We start from the raw sequence: 12,565 nt of genomic DNA on the forward strand, positions 1-12,565 counted from the left end.
CCAAGCTAGTGGTGTAGATGAACTTTCTAGCACCCCCGTGCAGTCTTCGTGTGTCTTCAGTCTTCAAAACATGGTCTTTGCGGTTTGCCTGTGCATTTCCTTGACCCCCCCCCCCCCCCGCCCCCCCACATCTCCAACATATTGGAAGTCGTAGAGCAGGCCTTGTTTATACTCATTTGCATATTTTAATGGGGGCGTGGAGAGTCTGGTACGCAAACATTTCCGCATCGGTTGACATTTACAAAAGGAAAGTGCATACACAGATTCATGAATTTTGCCCGACAGTTTCTGGATTTGTCCATATGTACGTTTTTCAAGGAGGAAGCAGCACAAGGCCTCATAGCTCAGTGGTTAGAGCACTGGTCTTGTAAACCAGGGGTCGTGAGTTCAACTCTCACTGGGGCCTGCTCCTTAGTTACACCTGCTCACCTTACATTCTGACACAGTGATGAATGATTTGCTATTATTTATTGGAAAAAGATCATCTATCAGAGGATGAATGGATTCAACTGAAAAAAATTAAAAGCAGAAATAGATGCTGCATATATTAACATGACTAAAGGAGCCTTTATAAGGTCAAGAGCCAAATGGATGGAATTTGGTGAGGGAAACTAGTTATTTTTTTGCTCTGGAGAAACATAATCAAAAAAGAAATAATGTTTCAGCCCTTAAAATAAAGGATAACATAACCAACAATTATGTAGACATTTCAAAATATGTTGGGGAATTTTACGTTCATTTATATGAATCAAACTCTTGCATCAGTGATTGTGATAAGTTCATTGATTTTGTTAAAGAACTACCGACTATTCCTATTATTTATTCCTATTATTTATTTTTAAATTATGCGGTGAACAACCAATTTCCAAATTGGGAATATCTGAGGCTTTTTATGGAATGAAAAAAACATAGATCCCCAGGAAATTATGGACTATCAGTGGATTTTATGTACATTTTTGGGATACTGAAGTTCATCTATTAGCAGGGGTGCACTTAACTGGTACGCAGCTACGCATGCGCAACAGAAATCACTGACGCGTACCGTCATTTGCGTCACGACGCGCATTTGCGTACACGCTCGTGGCTGGCTGATGACACTGTATTATTTCTTAAAGATTGAGAACAAGTGCAGGGTGCATTAGAGGTAACTAAAGAATTTTCTGAAGCATCTGGTCTGAAGCTTATGTTTATATGAAACTGAAGAGCAATCCATTTTCAACCTTCCTGTTAAGCAAAGTGTTAGATATCTTGGTATCCATATTTGGAAAGACATGGCTATCAGACAGCAGCAGAATATTATTCCCCAAATCAAAACAACCAGATCCATTCTGAATATGTGGCTTCAAAGGGATCTCTCCATTTATGGAAGAGTGTTCTGATCTAAGGCAGAAGGTATATCACGTCTGGTGTATCCAGCTCTGTCCCTTTTTGTTAGCCCCTTACATTATTAAGAGATTAACAAATTGTTTTGCAGATTTGTGTAGAGAAACAAGCATCATTAGGGTACTTAAAAAAATAAATGATTTCTTTGCAGAGGTCTGAAGTTGGTCTAGAAACATTCGATTTAATCAACTTCATAATACCTTTAAGGTCAAATGGTTCAAGAGCTGTCTTGAATATCCAAATTCATTCTGGTCCTTTATGCCTACTAATATTTTCCAAAACGTAGCGGGTTTGAAATTTGTACTTGGATGTAATTATTCAGTAACGAAATTGCCTATCAAACTCTCCAAATTCTATGAGCAAGGTTTACTCTCATGGCAATTATGTTACACACACAATTGTTCACCTCACAAAGGTATCATTTGGAATAATTGTGACATTGTGAGTGGTAAAAAAAAAAGTTTATATGAGGCGAGCTGGAATGAAAGGGCCATCACTTTAATTGCTGATCTTTTTGATCATAATGGTAATCTCTATAGTTATGAAAACCAAAATGTTTCCAATCCTGTTTAAATAATTTTCTTCTGTTACAAAAGCACTGCCCACAGGCATAATAGCAGAGCTGGGCAGTCCGTCCCTGGGCCGCACCGGTCGGACCCTCCGGCCCGGCCGGATGCTCATTTTTGGGGCGGAGGGGTGGGGGATGACAAATTTTTAAAAATGGCTGGACTAAGCATGGCCGGAAGTTGATTTTAGTCCGGCCCACCAATCGGCCCTCATGCGTGTGACGTGCTCGCGATGCGGCCAAAAATAATCTCAGTTTGCTCAGTGAAAGGCTTCTTTTTAGGCTTCTTTCTACTCCCGCGTACGCGCGAGCGCCAACTGGTGTTATAGGGATTGTGGTATTTGAAGCGTGTCCACAGCGGGTTCGAATTGTAAATTAGCCAGCTAATGATCTTTAAAAAGCATCTGCTGAAGGATGTTTCGCCCCCCACAAGGGGGCATTGTTGGATTAATTGTCCTGTTTGTGGTGCTAGACGGTAGCGGCAACCTCAGCGTTGCTATCCCAACGGACACGAGCAGACGTACGTTGTACGGTGTTGGGATGCCGTTCATTTAATTATTGTAAGTATTGCACTAATGCTTGTTTGACACTCTAATGTTATTGTTGTGTCATCTTTATTCCTGCAATATGTGTGTATTATTTTAATTACGTTTTGAATTAACATGTTGCCCTGCTGTTAGTTAGCTAGACCACTACTGATGTAAGAAGTCTCGGTACATTTATATTGTTTTTCACATCTTATTAAGTGGCACGCCTCCTGCATGTGAAGATGGCCTCAAATCATTGAAGCGCTGGCTACACCTGCGCTCCTCGTTGAAAAGTATGACGCACGAAGTGGAACTTTTTTGTTCGCCGACAGCCATGGCAAGCCAACCGACATGACAAAAAAGACCGTCAATAAGGCATGTTTTCAAACTACCGTGGCTCGATATGGGATCTCGTCCAATCTGGCCGAGCACCTCGCTGACTGGTATCCAAAGAGTTATAGCACAGCGACAGGTTACGAGGCATTTCTAACGCCTCAAAAATAAGTATAGTGATAATTATTTTGTTCACAATTTCACGAGGCATTCGATTCGCTGGGGGCGGATTAGAGAAGAGTAGATGCGCACAGACAAGCAACATTACGTTGAGTCATTATCAATTAAATGAACATTTTTGCTTGACCGTAACAGTGCAAATTTATTGCCAATGTCAACAATGGACGACATGAAATGGGGTTAAATAGGTCAAGAATATGGCATGTAATGTAAAAACATATCGTGATTAAAAGGACACTTGGGTGAGCTTAACATTGGTCTCTGTAGTGATTTAAGGTCTTTTTTTGTGATTAGGTTTATGACAAATTTCCCCGCCCCAAAAGGGGCGTGGTTTATATTATGTTTTCGGTCTCAGCGGTCTACGTCACGGGAGGGAGCCAAGCATGGTAATATTGCTCGCTTTGTCAAATCTGTTGTCTAAAACGGTGTCCAATCGCCACCAAAATGCAAATGCACATTAGTACTCAATAAAAGTGTTCTGCACAATAGTTTGGATTTATTGACATAAAACGTGAACTCATCATGATCACCTCCACAAAATCAAAAATACCGTGGCGATTGCTTCTCCACTTTCACAAGCTGAAGCGGACAAGAGCATGAATGCGCACACGAACCCCGACGGGTTATATTTTGGACATTTACCGACTCTAAACTCGTGTCTCAGGACTGAGAGAGACGCGGCTTGCAGCAGCAGCAGGCAGACTGGAGCCCCCGCTCCCCTCCCCGGTTAAAGGTAGGATTGGGACAGCGGAAGTTTAGCAACAACTAGCTTCAGGCCGGTAAAACAAAAGGCGTTAGCACAACAACATTAGCTCCTTACTGTCCGCCCAGCGTGTGTAGGTGAAAAAGCCTGTGTCTTCATGTCGCCTCGCATGCAGTCGTGCGCGGTGTCCCTGCTTTTTCTTGCAGGCGTCACCTTCTGCCCGAGTGAAGCGGCGCGAGAGTAACGAAAGCCCTCATCGAACAGCGAACAAAAATTTCTAGCGAGGCTGACTGCACAGCCGAGAATGTGGCCGCATCGGAACGTGCCATTTCGGCTGTTACCTTCCAAATAATACGGCGCCTTGTAAGTCGAAAATCTGGGGTCATTCCTCATCCAAATAAATGTGCACGTCTCATTTCCACTTCAGTCTCTGTAAATATCCTGACTGGTGTTTAATGCCTCGCCGTCCTATCCGTGATCAGCAAAGAAGCAGCGTTTTGTTTTTTTTCAAGCAAAGAAGCAGTGTGCACTCATCCCAGCCCATGTAGCTCTGCTGACTTCCACATTTCCTCATCCTCATATAAATCAGCCACGGAGAGGTTAATCCTTTTGATATGTTGAAGTGAGCATTAGTAGAGATGTCCACATAGATTTCGGTGCCAATTGTTTGCCGTTTTTGGACGTTATAAGCAATAAAAGTACAATGGTTTCCAATGGAGAGTTTGTAATCGGTCCCTCCCGTGACTCCGGCGAACAAGGATAGAACGGTAGGGGGCGCGGCCATTCTCATTAAGAAGAGGCGTTATTCATGGAGTCACTTATTTCCTAATGTCTCCCAAATTTATTGATAAAATAGAAAATGACAACTCTTTTCATTTTCCTCATCAAAAAAAAGATAAAATGAACTTGTTAGTGAAAACATGGCCACCGTCCCTTTAAGTTTGTACATACATTCACATGTATACATGATGCTTATATAAACATATAAATGCAGACATTGATCTCATTATTTAAAGAAAAAATGTTCTTAAAATCAAAATTGGCTAAATCTCTGTCCAAAAAGCATCAAGGTTATCCAGCTGCATATCTGGCCATGAAAATGATCATAACCTGCTCAATACTGCATTACAGGGAATGTCACACGAATGGCTCTATACACCTCTGTGCACATTTTCTACTAGTGACGTTTAAATCGATAAATATTTGATGGTTAGTAGGTGAGGGCAGCCCTGACTGCAAGGGCTTCAAAATAAGGCTTTGATGTTCATGTATTATTCAGAAGGCGTTTGTGCCTTGACGGTTTGGAAAATGGATGATTGGGTGACGTATTCTATGAAGCTTTCTTATTAACTTTTGCTTTTGCAGTGCTTAAATAATAGTGAGTTTAGTACACCGTCATAGTTGCAGTCGTGCTAATCATTTCTTCAAGGGGCTCATGTAAATACGAGGCCAGTTCCGCTTTTGATGGGGTCACCGCTCAAAAAGGTGCAATGTCAGACCGTGCGCAAGTTTTTTCCACAAATAACCAAGGTTAGGCTTCCCACCAAAAATACATCAGGAAGTGAAAATGACGAACAGTACATAGTAATCTTAACTTATCTGGCTCTCCTAATAACCATTATAAATGTGAACTATAATGCCATGTGCATTTGTGTTTTTGTGTCTTGCAGACATCAGTGAATATGTTCATTCTCACATGAAAGAGGAAGAGGAGGATGAAGAGGTCCCCCACTTTAAAGAGGAAGAGGAGCAGCAGTCTCCTTCCGTAATAAAAGAGGAGGTGAGGTACCAGAGCTCCCTTGCAAGAAAGAGGAGGGAGAAGAGCCCCCCTACATCAAAGACGAAGAGGACCAGGATAGCTTTAAGATACCATCGACTCATGTATCTTTGAAGAGTAAAGATGGTCAAAATGAGGTGAGCAGAGGGGCGGAGCCTCCAAGCATTAGCTCATGTCAACACGTGACAACAGAAGGTGATGGGGACCGCTGGGGAGGATCACAAGGAGATGACCTCCGCCCTCCACTATCTGATAGTGATGGGACATCATCAGATGGTGATGGTGATAATGATGATGACGATGATGATGATGAAGAAGAATGTCAAGGTAATATGACATGTAACAATGACAACAAATGCTGGAAATGTTCTGAGTGTGGGAAAACTTGTGCTTTCAAGAGATGTTTAGAACACATGAGAATGCACTCTGAAGAGAAACCTTTTTCCTGCTCAGATTGTGGCCAAACATTCTCTCAGAGGGGAATCTTAATAATTCACACCAGAACACATGTTGGTGAGAAACCTTTTGCCTGTTCAGTTTGTGGCCAAAGATTCTCTCAGAAGGGACACTTAACTTATCACACCAGAACACACACCGGTGAGAAACCTTTTCCCTGCTCAGTTTGTGGCCAACGCTTCTCATGGAAGGTTTCTGCCAAGAGACACAAGTGTGCTGGTGACAACTGCAATAATCTTAAATGAAGTCTTAAATGAAAATGTTAATGTTTAACAGCTAAAGCAGGGGTGCTCAATACGTCGATTGCGATCTACCCGTCGACCGCAAAGGTAGTTTTGGTAGATCGCATGACATTTGTAATGGCAGCCATCTGTATTTTGAAATACGATGCCTTTATTTTGAAAATGTCATACCGGAAGTTGCGTCTCTCCGTTTTTTTGCCCATATGCGACCTGTATCTGATTTTTTTATGACAGTCTGAACGGCTCAATTCCGATTTTTTTCAAATGCGACCTGGGTCGCTTTCATATGTGGTCCTAGATCGGATACGTATCCGATCTTTTCCAATGCGTCCGCGGTCTGAACGGCCGGGTCGCACATATCCGATATTGACGTCATCCGGAGCCCAAAATGTGCTCCGCGGAGGTAGAGGGAAACTGCTGGCAACAAGGGATCGAATCTGCAAAGTTGTTTTGAGTAACACTATTGATTTTATATTTGACTTTAATTTAATCCACCTTGAAACATGAAGCATAAAGTGGACATTTATGGCGATCGTAGTAATTCAGCCACAGCTCAGACAGATTCATTTTTTATGCACGGTTAAGACGTGACATAATCGTTAGTGATGTCTCCATGAAATCAGATAATAAAGCCTCGCCCCATAATTTCCCCCAAATACTTTATTTATTTCTACCTGCTACCTTGACTGTATAAATGCCTCGACACGCTGGACCACATTTACTTCCGCGAACACAACGTCGGGTGTGACGTCGTCTCTTCTTCTGCGCATGCGGGCCACTTTGACGTGTGTCGTATGTGTTCATAGAGCAGACAAGATCGCATTTATAATGTAATATGAACGCTTACACAAAAAAAGTCTTTTTTTTTAATCCGAATTGAGCATTAAGACCTGCGGTGTGAACCTAGCCTTAGCGGCATTCGCCAGGCGTGTTGCTTACTTTTTCTTCATTGTTTTGCCAAAGCCGAGTGTATATACTAAAAGAATATAACAAGTTTGTTGAAGCATCACATATTTGACAGTGATGATTATCTCTTGGAGAAGACTGCCGTTGGTTGAAAGCAGGCCAAAGTGCTCAGTACTATTTTGCATTGTCTATCGTGATTAGCTTTGATGCTAAGCAAAGCTATCTTTGTCATAAATGTAATATGTTGTTTTATGTTGTATGTCTAAACTTTTAGTTCGACGCTGTGTTGGCGTTTTACGGCGTTTTGCTGACGAATAAACATCTCTAAAAGGAACTGGAATCTCGCATCCAATCAATGGGCAGCATAACATTAAAAAAAAAAAGATGTTCCTAGTTAATTATGTTGTGCTGTGCAAGGTACATCAACACACATTGTAAACATCTTTTATTTTATCCTTGTCTCTGTACCTACCAAAATCCATTTTTTTTACCACTGTTTTTACCAATAACCACTGTTGGTCCGTGTTTAAGCAATGTATGCGCTAGGTACAATGTTTTTGTGATTTCCATATGCAATACCTTCTTGATTACTTGCACTATGAAGAAACTTTGACTTTTGATAGGAAGGTGGGAAAGTGTACATACAATTCTGCATTCAATACAAATAATCAAACTGTGAGTCTTTTTTTTTTATCAATGAAATAGGCTGGTTATGTTGACTTTGGAGGTTTGTTGAAGCTATTCATTGTAACCTGAGTTCCTTTTATATTGTTTCTATTTTCATATATTTTTGTTCTGCTAAATTGTTTTCTTGATAAGTGAAGTTTACAATGCATTAATTCTTTTTGTTAGGAAAAGGCTTTTTATCTTCTGTTTTTTATGTGATCATTTCTACCTGGACAGTGATTGTGAAATCAGGGTTTGTCCAGTCATCCTGGAAAAATTAAGGAAATTGAACATACGATTATAGTTTGCATTATATTAAATGAAATATTCAATGATTAAACCAAACAAGCAAATATCGTCCCTTGTTTCATTCCACTTCAAAGGAAATATGAGCATGAACTTTCAAATACGTTTTGAACGATGACTCCATCCTACGTCACATCATTCACTGATTCACAGAGGTCCACTTTTACGAGATTTCGCGTCCACCGCCCCACCCTCCTGCCGCTGGGGCAAACCATTACCAGAGGGGGAGGCTGGGCAATGGACTATATGCACGGAGTGGTGTGACGTATTTCTGGTAAAATCTCATAAGGCATTGCCCTTTACGGTCATACTCAGCGCCATTATTGTGGAGCCGTTTTACTTCAGAGAATTTCTGTCAATTGGCAACGTTTTGAGGTAGTTTGGGGGATTCTTGTTATGTGTATGGTTGGCATCATGAAATGTCATCTGACTTATCAACCTACATATCAACTCATTTACCTGCTCTCATATGGAGTAAGATTGCTGTCAAAAGGCATATCCGTGATTAAAGATTCGTATCCGTAATAGTAATAATTTGTGAGTACAAATCAAAATTGTGAGGGTTTGAATTTTTTTTTTTTTTGTGAGTATGAATAAAAACAACGCTCGCTTCTACAACTACGAATCTTCACCACGCACGCATTGCCAGCTGAGGGTACGAATCTGCACAACATGCAAATTAGGATGATGACACGCAGAACACAGGCAAGTCCCAAGGGGAGCTAATCGATTCGCGATTCCTCTCCCCGCGCATGCGTTGATAAGAGAACAAAGATGGCGAACTCGAGCGGATCGGACGACGCTTCCAGCGGTTCAGGAGACGCATCTTCACAGCAGGTAAAGTCAGCAACGTGTATATCCAATTTATTAATATGTATTTTATAACGTCGTTCTGTCTCAAATATTAGCTTTGGACTCAGGCTTACGGCAATAGATTGCAGTCTAATGATGCGTTTCACTGTTAGCATTAGTACTTGGCTAATGTAGCTCTGTTTTCAACGTGTCTATGTACCCACAATTTATCACATCGCCAAAAATGTATTGTATGGATACTGTTAATAGCTCTTGCTAATTTGGTTGCTCCGTTTTTATTGATTTACTAAGTATTCTCACAGAACTAAAAAAAAAAAAACAAGTAGTGTTTAATGCAAAAGAAAAAATGTTGCGCATAATTTCTTGTACAGTGAAGACATATCACTGTTTTGTTATTCTGCGAACTAGTTTAATCAAACTGAAATGTAGTATATCTAAACAAGAAGGCTGAGAAGATGCTTCCTTTCACACACGCACCTGCGGTCTGCCCAAGGTAAATCACCCACAAAGTCCTCACCTGGCTTCACTCCTACTTCACACACAGGAAACAATTCATCCACATCAACAACTGCTCCTCATCCACTGCCCCCTTGTCCCATGGTGTCCCCCAGGGTTCTGTGCTTGGTCCTCTTCTCTTCATCCTCTACCTTCCCCCCCTCGGTCAAATTATTTGTCACCACGGTCTCCGCTTTCACTGCTACGCCGATGACGTCCAATTGTACATCTCCACTAAATCCATCACCTCTACTACCCACTCCACTCTGTCCAACTGTCTTTCTGATATCAAATCCTGAATGCAAACAAACTTTCTTTTCCTCAACTGCTCCAAATCCCACCTGCTGATAATTGGCCCTAACTCCCTCACACAGACTGCCTCCAAATTCAACCTTACTCTTGACAACTCCACCCTGTACAAAGCCCTTCACAACCAGGCCCCCTTCTACCTCTCCGATCTTCTCCACTCATACACTCCTATACACCGAGCTTTCTCTGTTGCCGCGCCCACCCTCTGGAAATCCCTTCCACAACACATTCGTAACTGCACAGACCTCCATCCATCCATCCATTATCTGTACCGCTTATCCTCACAAGGGTCGCGGGGCGTGCTGGAGCCTATCCCAGCTGTCTTTGGGCAGTAGGCGGGGGACACCCTGAATTGGTTGCCTGCCAATCGGAGGGCACACAGAGACAAACATCCGCACTCACAATCACACCTAGGGGCAATTTAGAGTGTCCAATCAACTTACCATGCGTGTTTTTGGAATGTGGGAGGAAACCGGAGTACCTGGAGAAAACCCACGCAGGCACGGGGAGAACATGCAAACTCCACACAGGGAGGCCGGAGCCGGGATCGAACCCACGACCTCTGAACTGTGAGGCGGACGTGCTAACCAGTCGACCACCGTGCCGCCAACTGCACAGACCTCATATCCTTCAAAACACTCCTCAAAACTCACCTATTCCGCCTTGCTTTTTAACATCTTTGCTATTTTTTCTTCTTCTGTTGGTTTTAACTGTTTTTGTTTTAACAGCGGGTTTTATTTTACTCATTTATTTTTGCGTCATTGAGTGATATGAAAAGCGCTATACAAATAAAATGTATTATTATTATTATTATTATTCACCAGCGCGTAACGACGACGAAGCGTTTGGATCAGGCCCAGATGACATATCTGACCATGCTTTGATGCTCGTCGGCGAAGAATACGAGCAACGTCATACAAACAACGGTGAGAACATTTTTATTCAAATCAATACCCCGGCTAATGCTAACGTCACATATGGCTAGCTAGAATACACATGCTCACTTGTGTATGAGTGTTTTTTGTTCTAAATTCTTCCTATGAAGTGAATGGGCTGTGTAACATTGTATAATACACTATTACTGACACCGTCAAAAGAAGAATAATGTTAATACCGTCCATTATTTCGCCCATGCAACCTTTCAAACCAGCGTGACCAGAGGCCTCACGCAGAACACGGGAACCTGGAAACGGCGCTGTGAAAGTTACGTCAGAGATCTCAGTCGCCTGAGACGCAGAAGAACCCGTCAAAGACGACACCAGGGAGCCACCTACGGGCGAGGTGCCACCACATGCCGCACACATCCGACATAAGAATAAGAATATCCTGTCCGTTGTATACACAGATGTTACATCTTCGCTCTTGTTTGCATATGATGCGTTTACTATTGAAAATGGCTGGGTTTCAATAGGTTAGCATTTTTCACACACACGCACACACACCCCTACAACGCCCCCGCACGCACCCACACGCACGCGCATGCACACACCCACACACACAAAGCTTATTATTCGCTGCTCGAGTGTTTTATAAAGGTATTTTGTTTAGTAAAATTCTGTTGTGGGTATATTTTAATGTAAATTGTAACAGATAGATGAATGTGAAAAAGGTGGTGTACCGCTGAGATTGTCCCGCGCAGCTCTTGATCGCGCTGCATGGTTCCTTTCTGCTGTTATGAAATACAGCTGCTTTGGCGCATATTATTTAGTATTTATTATTTTTATAAAATGCTGCAATATTGTTTTGTGAGTATATATTTCTTTATGTATGTTATGCTTAGGTATGTATTCCTTTCTTATTTGGTTTGGTAGGGCGCGAAAAAGAAACGAGAGAGAGGTGAATTACAGCGAGAATGTTCACCCTGAATTGGTTGCCAGCCAATCGCAGGGCACACAGAGACAAACATCCGCACTCACAATCACACCTAGGGGCAATTTAGAGTATCCAATCAACTTACCATGCATGTTTTTGGAATGTGGGAGGAAACCGGAGTACCCGGAGAAAACCCACGCAGGCACGGGGAGAACATGCAAACTCCACACAGGGAGGCCGGAGCCGGGATCGAACGCACGACCTCTGAATTGTGAGGCGGACGTGCTAACCAGTGCCGTCCTCAGTAATGCCAAAGGCATTGAACTCAATGCGGCCATGACGTGGACAGGAAAACAAATTATTATTATTATTATTATGTGAAGGCAAATACCTTCATTATTATTAATGTTAAGTTTGTTGCAGCTTAACGTTGCATTTGGAAGAATTCACGATGGAGGTAATGAGCTTCTTCAGCCATTCATGGCGTATTTATTGCGAACAACACAGAGAACAAAATGCAGCCGCTCCAACAGACTCTCTCTCTCTTACTAAGGAGCAAAAAGAAAAGTGTGTGAAGACGCGTGCCCAAGCCCCATAGTCAGTGTTCCAGCGCCTCACAGTCGTATACAAGCACAACATTACAACTGAGGACATCAGTATTCCCTTAACACCCCCACTTGTACTCATGTTGTTGAAATTTGAACAAACAAAAATACAGTATCAATGTGGACCTGTCTTACACATTTCAAACTCCAAAAATAACACTTTCAAACTTCTTCAGTTTCGACTTTGTTGGCGGTTTTGTCATGATTTCAGCAACCATGTTATCAGTTGGACAATACATCAAAGTTAATCTCCCCTCATTGACAGTAGACCTAATAAAATGATATTTTATGTCCACGTCTTCACATCTCTGTCTATTGACAGGATTCTTGGCAAGTGCGTTTGTCCCCTGATTGTCATCATGTATAATTGTTGGTATGTACTGATAATTGTCAATTGCACTTAGAAATTGGTCTAAGTATAGGTATTCCTGTATGGTTGAAGCTAGTGCCATGTATTCTGCTTCACAGGTCGAAAGTGCCACCGTGG

The 12,565-nt window shown here is 42.1% G+C and overlaps 1 non-coding gene across 1 annotated transcript; it reads left to right on the top strand.

Moving 5' to 3' along the window:
* The first annotated feature begins 333 nt into the window (after window positions 1-333).
* trnat-ugu (transfer RNA threonine (anticodon UGU)) lies at window positions 334-406 on the top strand. The gene has a single exon. It is a non-coding gene; the product is annotated as a tRNA-Thr (tRNA).
* Window positions 407-12,565: the final 12,159 nt, after the last annotated feature.

This window comes from Filicampus tigris, chromosome 22, assembly GCF_054856515.1.
Source record: "Filicampus tigris isolate MCC_2025a chromosome 22, RoL_Ftig_1.0, whole genome shotgun sequence".
Lineage (NCBI taxonomy): Eukaryota > Metazoa > Chordata > Actinopteri > Syngnathiformes > Syngnathidae > Filicampus > Filicampus tigris.